This window comes from Suricata suricatta, chromosome 8 (genome assembly GCF_006229205.1).
Source record: "Suricata suricatta isolate VVHF042 chromosome 8, meerkat_22Aug2017_6uvM2_HiC, whole genome shotgun sequence".
Taxonomy (NCBI): domain Eukaryota; kingdom Metazoa; phylum Chordata; class Mammalia; order Carnivora; family Herpestidae; genus Suricata; species Suricata suricatta.
Genome location: NC_043707.1, coordinates 51,283,977 through 51,292,133, shown reverse-complemented (window position 1 = coordinate 51,292,133; position 8,157 = coordinate 51,283,977). Strand labels below are relative to the sequence as shown.

Sequence of the window (8,157 nt, the reverse complement as noted above, 5' to 3'; positions counted from 1 at the left end):
CCCCCCCCCCCCCCCCCGCAGGTTTCTCTTGCTTCTGGCCAATTCCTTTCCCCCTCATCCCAGCAGCCTTCTACTCATTTTGCTGGCTCCTCTCCATTTGACTGAACTTTCCTTAAAATATCTCTTTCCTTGTTATCTATCTCCATTCCATCCTGCCCTGAGAAGTAGCAGCGGCCTCGTTTCTGCACGTCTCCCGGGCCTCCCTCCATCTTTCCTCACCACCATCCACCTCGTCCAGTCTCCGCCCCTCAGCGGCATCATGCAGATCATTTGCTGAGTGTGTATAGTATGCACCAGGTGCCCTGTAAATGCTTTGCCCTCATTTTTTACCCTCATCCTCACAGCACGTCATTGGTAGATACGGTTGTTCCATTTTAGAGGTGAGGAAACTGAGGAGGCCCAGAGAGATTGACTGGCTTGCACAGGGTCACATCGTCACTCAGAGTAAAGATTCTGACTCCAGGTCTGTCATGCTGTCTACTTACCCTGCCTAACACATACCTCTCATCAACTAACATTTCTCAAAAGCCTGAGGTATGCAAAGCACTTTGGGTAATAGCTACTTGGCAAGGAAACAAAGAGAAATAAGGCGAGATTCCGTCTGCGCTCTCAAAGAGCGACCCCCTAGTGTCAGAGACAGATGTGCAAATACACATAATACACTGAAGTGTAAGGGAGAAACATATAACCACAGTGTTCTGAACACGGAGAAGGAGAAGTGACTGTTCGTGTGAAGGACGGAAAGACCCCTGCAGGACGGTAAGACCCCTGCAGGACTGTCTTGCTTACCTAAACAAAAAACCCTAAAGATGTAACGAGCACCTATTTCAGGGAAGGACCTGCAGTCATTGCACCAAAGTGGACATTGTTGCGGAGAATCTTAGGTGTTTGGTTCTTGGGCTCTGGGTCAGACTTGATCACGACAACCTTGGGCAAGTAACCTAACATCTTGGAGCCTCAGACTCTCCATCTGCAAAATGGGGAGATACATACCACCTGCCTCAGAGCAGCATTGGGAAACTTAACTGAGATGGTACAGGTGAAGAAAAGGATTGAGCACAGCAGTCGGCATGTTCTAAGTGCTCAGTGATTTTTGCTCCCATAATCTTCCTTCTTACCACAAAGGCCCTCACTCCTACAGGGGCTAGGAATAGTATTTATTAAATATCTTCGTAGAGTAAAGATGGCCTTACACAGGCTAATTCACTCAATTCTCAGAACCAAGCTGTAAGTTTGGGTTAGCCTGCTTGGTTTTCATCATTTTAACACATGAGGGTGCCCAGGCTCAGGTTCCAAAATTTGCTCCAGGTTATGTGGTTACTGAGAGGCCTTCACCAGAACTCCAGGGGGCTCAGCCTGGCTCTACAGCGCTCCCCACCAGGGGGGTTTCTCTACAAGAGTCACCAAGAAGTCCTGGAGTGTAGTTGCCAAACGGAAATGGAGGCATCAAGGTCCAGGACATAGGTCCCAAGCTGAAGTATCTGTGGAAGGAGGGGGCAGCTGGGAATTCTCCCACTGACCCAGTAATTACTAAGCTGTTTTGTCACTTACAGTGGGGCAGGCCACCAGAGGAGCAGATTTTCCCTGGAAATGTCCACATTTCTGGCAAAATCTGCCCAGTCTACACAGGATGGGGAGCTGGGATGCCTTGCTACAAGCCAGTGAGAAGACAGTGGGAGCTGGCCTCTTATTAGAATGACATAAGATTGGAAGATAGTTGGACATACCTCAGAAGCCAGGTGACTCGGCTGAGGCACTTCTCACTAGTCCTTGTTTTGCTGTTTACAAACAAGAATGGCCATGATCCCACCACTATCCAGGGACTTGAGACAAATCAACACATGACTCTGACTTTGCAGACTCATGGATGCCTGGCATGTGGACTCCTAAATGAATGAGGAGGGTTTTCAGTATGATTCGCTGCCCAAGGGAAACCCAAACTGTCTCCTGCCGACAGGCATGTCCTGGGAGACCTCGGAGCCCCTTGGGGTTGTTTCTCCTCCCCCACCACGTGTTTGTGGCCCGCACCATATATGTTCTCCAATGATCAGGAAGTCCTTCAAGCCAACCCTGTCTGACCCCTCCAATGATGCCCCCACAGCCTCCACCTGCTGCCTCACACAGAGGACATGTCAACCCCTGCTTATTGACTGAGTCAGTGACGGGGGCCCCTGCTTTGGCCCCTTGCTTGTTTGCCTTGGGAGTACCTCCTCCGGCCAACACTTTTCCCCTCAGACAGAATCCATTCCTTACCTGGGCCTTTTCAAACAGGAGGCTTCCCCTGGGCCCCTGGCCATTGTTTCCTTTCTGGCCTTCAAGTGTCCCAGGCGGCCTGCAGAGGCTGTGGATTTCAAAGCAAGGCCACAGACCGTGAGCTCCAGGCTGTTTTTTCACGGCTCCTGCCAGCCCTGCTGCTGCTCCTCCTCATCCTTCCCTGAAAAGCTTTGGCTGGAACCAGATGCCAATAGGCCAATGTCTCTGTTGCCTGGGCCTTCTCAGCATCCAAACCAGCAAACCAGGGTCTTCCCTGGGGCTGGGTGACCTCCTCTGGGAAGTGGGCCAGAGCCCAGTAAAGTGCTACCTCTTTAGCTGCTGTGGCTGTGTGAGGCCTGGGCTGCAGCCCAAAGAATGAGGGCCCAGCTCTTTGGCTAGAGTGTCAGGGGGTGCAGGCCTTCAGGGACCTTGGAGCTCATCATGCCCAACCGCTCCATCATCCAGAGGAAGATACTGAGGTCCAGAGAGGCACAGCAACCAGGAAACAGTCGCACTGCAATCTGGGGGCAGAGCTATGCAGGGCCAGAGCCCTGGGCTATTCCTACCACCCAAAAGCTCCCAGGGCTAAAAGATTCCAATTTCTGGCTTCCACTTCTTTTCTTTGGGGTCTTGAGTTAGACTTTCTCTAAGAAAAAGAAGGCTCTTTAGTTTTTTCTTGCTTCCAGTCTCAGATTAAGAGGGACTAGAAAGAATAGTATCTATAAGGAAAATACTATTGCTGTCCCCATTTTATAGATGAAGAAACTGAGGCTTGGTATAGGAAGTATTTTGCCCAAGGTCTCACAGCTAGCACATGGCAGTGCTGCGATTTCAACTCAGCTGGTTTTATTGAATAATGCAGCTTGGTCCCCCTCAACCTCAGAAACAATGGCTGCTCCTTGGAGCCCTAGAGTCTAGCCTCAGGGATAATGGCAGAAGTGGCTAGAGGTGAAGTAGGGAGGACCTCAAAAAGAGGAAGAGACTCCTAGATTTGGGCACCTCACTCTAGAGATCCAGCCACTTTCTCCAATGACAGATGAAGATTCTAGAAGCAATTGACAAGGGCAAGAACTTTCCTTTCCCTGTCTCCTTTCTCTGAGCCTCAGTGTTTTAGTTTTTTTTCTTTTTACTCAGTAAAACCAGGGGGTTCAAATTCCTCCTCCAAGACTCCTTTCTGATTAACAGCCAGCAAGCGTGGAAGCATCAGCACCCACCATCCCTCTACTGGAGAGGGAGGGGTAGCGCAGTCCTTACTGCAGATGCATGGAGAAGACAATCTGAAAGAATGCCTAAATGGGTCCTTGACTTCAAGTTCAAGTGGCCCTTCTACCCTCACAGGGTCCACAGGAGGAACTGGTTTCAATAGTGGGTGTTTCCCACTCTATCCTGAGGCCCCTCTCCTTCCAGGTCTGTTCCACCTCCCTGATTTGTCAACCCTCAAAGATCTCAAGAGACCACAGCCTTCCCCAGGCCCTGGACTCTCCCTGGAACAGGGTGTTGTGGGATGAAGAAGAGGGTGGGGAGAGGCCTTCCCGCATCTCTCTCTTCCCGTGACATCATCCCTTCGGAATGCTCTCACCCTGCCAAGACTGAGAACACCACTGTGGGCATCCTTTCCACACAGCCATGTTCCGAGGGCTTCTGCTTCCATTGTTATCCATGGCAGATGGTGCCCACCAGGAGTGGGGGGGTGGAGGGGAAGAAAGAACATACTCCCATCATTCTTCCACTTCATCTTTATAATAATGCTCCCAGTTTATGGAAAAATAACCAGGTATGAAAATGACTTGGCCAAGGTCCTGCAATGTAGAGGTGGCAAAACCAGCACACAAACAAATCTGACTCCAAACCTGCCCCCCAAGCACTGAGCTGTCAGGTCTAGTGTCCACTGACTCATGTCCAGCCAGTTAGCACCCCCCCACCTGCAAATGGCAATTTCAACCCAGCTTTAAAGAGAGCCTCAGATTCCTTAATGAGGTCAAGGTTCTTTCTGAAGCAACCCCCCACCCCTCCCTGCCCATCCTCTCTTCTCTAGGCGGTGGTCTGGGGGTGTGTCGAACCCCAGGACGCCGGCTGCTGGGAAGAGATCCCTCCAGCCTTCCCCCACCTAGCCTTAAGCCCTCCGTATTACCGATCTCATCCTTCCTTCTGCAAGCGGGGGCTACTTCCACCAGTCCAGAGACCCGGATGCGCCGATGCCCACCCGCTCGGGACGTTTGCCGCCTGGCAGGACCAAGTGACCCAGTTTCCCCAGTGGAGAAGCTTGGCTAAGGACTGTGCAGTTTGGCATCTGCGTGTCTCTCCTGCCCTCTGCTGGTGGCCGGGCAGGAGGCTCCCGAGCGCAGGAGATCCCTGGAGGGTCCGCGGCGGCGTCATTGACGCTCTTGGGCGCGAGAGTGTTTGCCCAAGTAACTGCCTGAGAGCGTGGAGAGCGCACAGTTCCAGGCTCTGGGCCCCAAAGCGGCCCAAGAGACTGGGACTGCCCTTGGCAAAACCGTGAATTCGGCAGAGCAAGGCGCGGGCTCCGTCAGCCTCCCCTTTGGCAGTCCTTTCCTCCTTCCCTGGGCGCCTGCCTCCCTCCTGAGTTGCTGCCTTCCTAGGACCAAGCAGAACTCCCAGGCCCAGGTCTTCCTTCTTAGCTCATTGCGGGGTCCTCTATCTCATTCCCCACTGAGTGCTCTCAAATCTCTGCTTAAATGCCTCTACTGACAGGGCACTCACTCTCGGCAGTAGTCTTTTCCACATTCTGAGAGCTATATTCAAAGGAATGATCTTCCCTTCTTTTTTGACACTAAAGCTGCCCCTTGTCACTTGCACTCGCAGATCCAGTTCTTGCCTTTTGGGTGAGTGACTTGGAACTCTGACCTGTGCACCCTCAGTCATGTTCCTGAGACCTTCCTCCCCCCAGACACCCTGGGCTCTCTCCTTCCTGGGATTTCCTGAATAAGGGAGTCTTGAAAACCAAAAAGCCTGGGAGACTTTCCAGTTGTAGAAGGAATCTCCAGTTGTAGAAGGAATCTCCAGTGGTAGATTCCAAAAAGTGGGGGTACTTTTAGTGTGAAGACCTTCTGAAAGGCAATAATCTGCCTACTCCCAGGAGAAGCCATAGTAACAAAAGGGAACAATTCTTTAATCACTATTTACACAATGTTTCAGATTTAGGATTTATGCTTTTTTACAGGCACTATCTGGATTGAGTGAAATCATTTTCATACCCGTTTTAGGGATGAGAAAAGTGAGGCCTCAGACAAGAAAAATGCCATAGCTGTGATCATACAACGGTAGCTGGCATCAGGCCTGATCTTCTGACTCCAAGTCCACCATCCTTTCCACAAAAGCATTCATTGCTGCTTCAGTCTCTGGGGAATGTAAAAAACAAAACAAAAAAACAAAAACAAAAATAAACAAAAAAACCCAAAAGGCAGAAAAAAAGTAGTGAGCCCTTACTATATGCCAGACACTGTTCTAAGTGCTTAACGGGTTAGTTAATGCTCAAAACAACCATGAAAGATATGTACTATTATCATTAACATTATTCTCATTTCCTTCCCAGGGTTATAATTCCAAAATCCAGCATGGGAACCCATGCAGTCCAGCTCCAGAGTCAGTTCTCCTAACCACTCCTCATACCTCTCCCTGCTTGCCTGAGTTCGTGCACACATCTTAGTGTCTCTTCCAGGACCAATGAGGTCATGGAGAAAGTTCAAGAAGTCCCCAGGGGCAGGGTGGAGAGAACCCCTGCCTAGGCAGTGTGGCGTGGCATAGCCAGAGGCTGGTGCAGGTCCAGGCTCTCCACTTTCCAGCTGAGTGGCCTTGGGAAGTCAGTCCACCTCTCTTCCCCTCAGGGTTAGCAGCTGTAAAAATGCGAGTAACACTAATACCTGGCCCATCGAGTTTCTTTGGGTTTGGATGAACATTTCTGTAAAGTGCTCCGGTGCTTTTTTGTTAGTAAATCAGAAAGATTGGCCATTTAAAGTGCCTGGGAGCAAACTCTAAAGGGTGAATTAAAGCAATTAAAGCGACCCAGGGGGCACCTGGGTGGCTCAGTCAGTTGAGCATCCAGCTTCCTTCCGCTCAGGTCATGATCTCACAATTCGTGGATTCGTGCCCGCATCGGGCTCTGTGCTGACAGCTAGCTCAGAGCCTGGAGCCTGCTTCAGATTCTGTATCTCCCTCTCTCTCTGACACTCCCTTGCTCACACTGTCTCTGTCTCTCCAAAATAAATAAAAACCATAAAAAAAAATTAAAAAAAAAAAAAGCAACCCAGGAGAGCCCTGGAGCACCAGGGAGAATGGGCGGGGCTGGAGACGGAGGATGCAGGTCCCACTTGAATGACTTACTGTGGGACCTGTTCCCTCCATGGAGTCACAGGCGGTAGAGCAGGCGGGAGTCTGTAAGCTCAACCAGAAGCCTCGGAAGACCAGCAGTTCCCTGCTTCCTGCAACCACATGACAAGTACACAGAATAAGTGATGCTTGGAGGCTGGGATTGGGAGAAGTTCCCTCTGGCCTCGTAAGGCAACTTGACAGCAGGGACATAGGTTCCAGATGCCTCTACACCTGGCCTCAATTTGGTTTTACATCATGTGAATTCTTTTTTTCACATCATGTGAATTTTTAGGAATGATACAAACCTGCAACATACAAATCTGTACCAGTCCTAAGATACCAGCAACACCAATAGCAACAGCCAACATCTATGGATTCCAGCGCGGCAGGTGCAGTCCTGAATGCTCCCTTGTGTTCACTCACTTAACTTCTACACCATTGCTTTGACATTGGCGTGAGCTCCACTTTACCCAGGAGGAAAGGGACACGTCGAGAAATTAAAACACTTGACTGTTGTCACACCGTGAGTAGTGATGCAAGTCAGAGCATGAGAACCAGACGCTCTGCTTCCAGAACCAGTATTCTTCACCACAGTGGGAAGCCAGCCATCACTCTGCTTTCAAAAATGAGTACAATGATGTATTGAAAAATTCTTTATCTTTTCTGAAAATGTAAGTGGATCTTTAAAGGTTTCAGAGAAGCAGGTTTGCCTTAGAGCACTTTCTCAGAACCAAATCGTCCCATGGATAGCATCCTTTCTTTCACCAGAAGTCTCTGGGTACCTATTCTGTACCAGGCATTGTCCTAGGCCTTGGAAATGCCTCAGAGACTCAGTCACTACCCCGTGGAGTTTACAATCCAGGGAGGCAGAAAGATACTGGACAAATGGTTCTGCCGGTATATGGTCCCACAACATGATAAGCACTCTGAAGGAAAAGTCCAGCAGGACTGAGTACATCATGGGAGCAAGGACTGCCCTAGGCTGGGGGCAGAGGGGAGAGCGCACACACCTCTAGGTATGTATATGAAAGTTCCTGATATGAAATATCTTTTTTTATTATTATTATTTCTGAGCAATGGGGCACCTGGGTGGCTCAGTCAGTTGAGCGTCTGACTTCAGCTCAGGTCATGACTTCATGGTTCATGAGTTCAAGTCCCGCAGTTGGGCTCACTTCGGTCAGCACAGCCCACTTTGGATCCTATGTCCCCCTCTTTCTCTGCCCCTCCTCCACTCATGTTCGTGCTCTCTCTCTCTCTCTCTCTCTCTCTCTCAAAAATAAACATCAAAAAAAAGATGATTTCTGGGGCGCCTGGGCAGGTCAGTTGGTTGTGCGTCCGGCTTCGGCTCAGGTCATGATCTCACGGCTTGTGAGTTCGAGCCCCATGTTGGGCTCTGTGCTGACAGGTCAGAGCCTGAAGCCTCCTTTGGATTCTGTGTCTACCCTCTCTCTCTCTCTGCTCCTCCCTTACTCGCTCTGTCTCTCTCTCAAAAATAAATAAAAACAGGGGACTCTGGGTGGCTCAGTTGGTTAAACATCTGGCTTCGGCTCAGGTCATGATCTCACTTTCGTGGGT

At 50.1% G+C, this 8,157-nt stretch overlaps 1 long non-coding RNA gene across 1 annotated transcript in view; it reads right to left on the bottom strand.

Moving 5' to 3' along the window:
* LOC115300417 overlaps positions 1-4,584 on the bottom strand; it is a 9,820-nt gene extending 5,236 nt beyond the window's left edge. The window contains exons 1-2 of the long non-coding RNA XR_003912638.1: positions 4,385-4,584; positions 2,254-2,341 (exon numbers count right to left, since the gene is read on the bottom strand). This is a non-coding gene — a long non-coding RNA (uncharacterized LOC115300417). The remainder of the gene's footprint in view (positions 1-2,253; positions 2,342-4,384) is intronic.
* Positions 4,585-8,157: the final 3,573 nt, after the last annotated feature.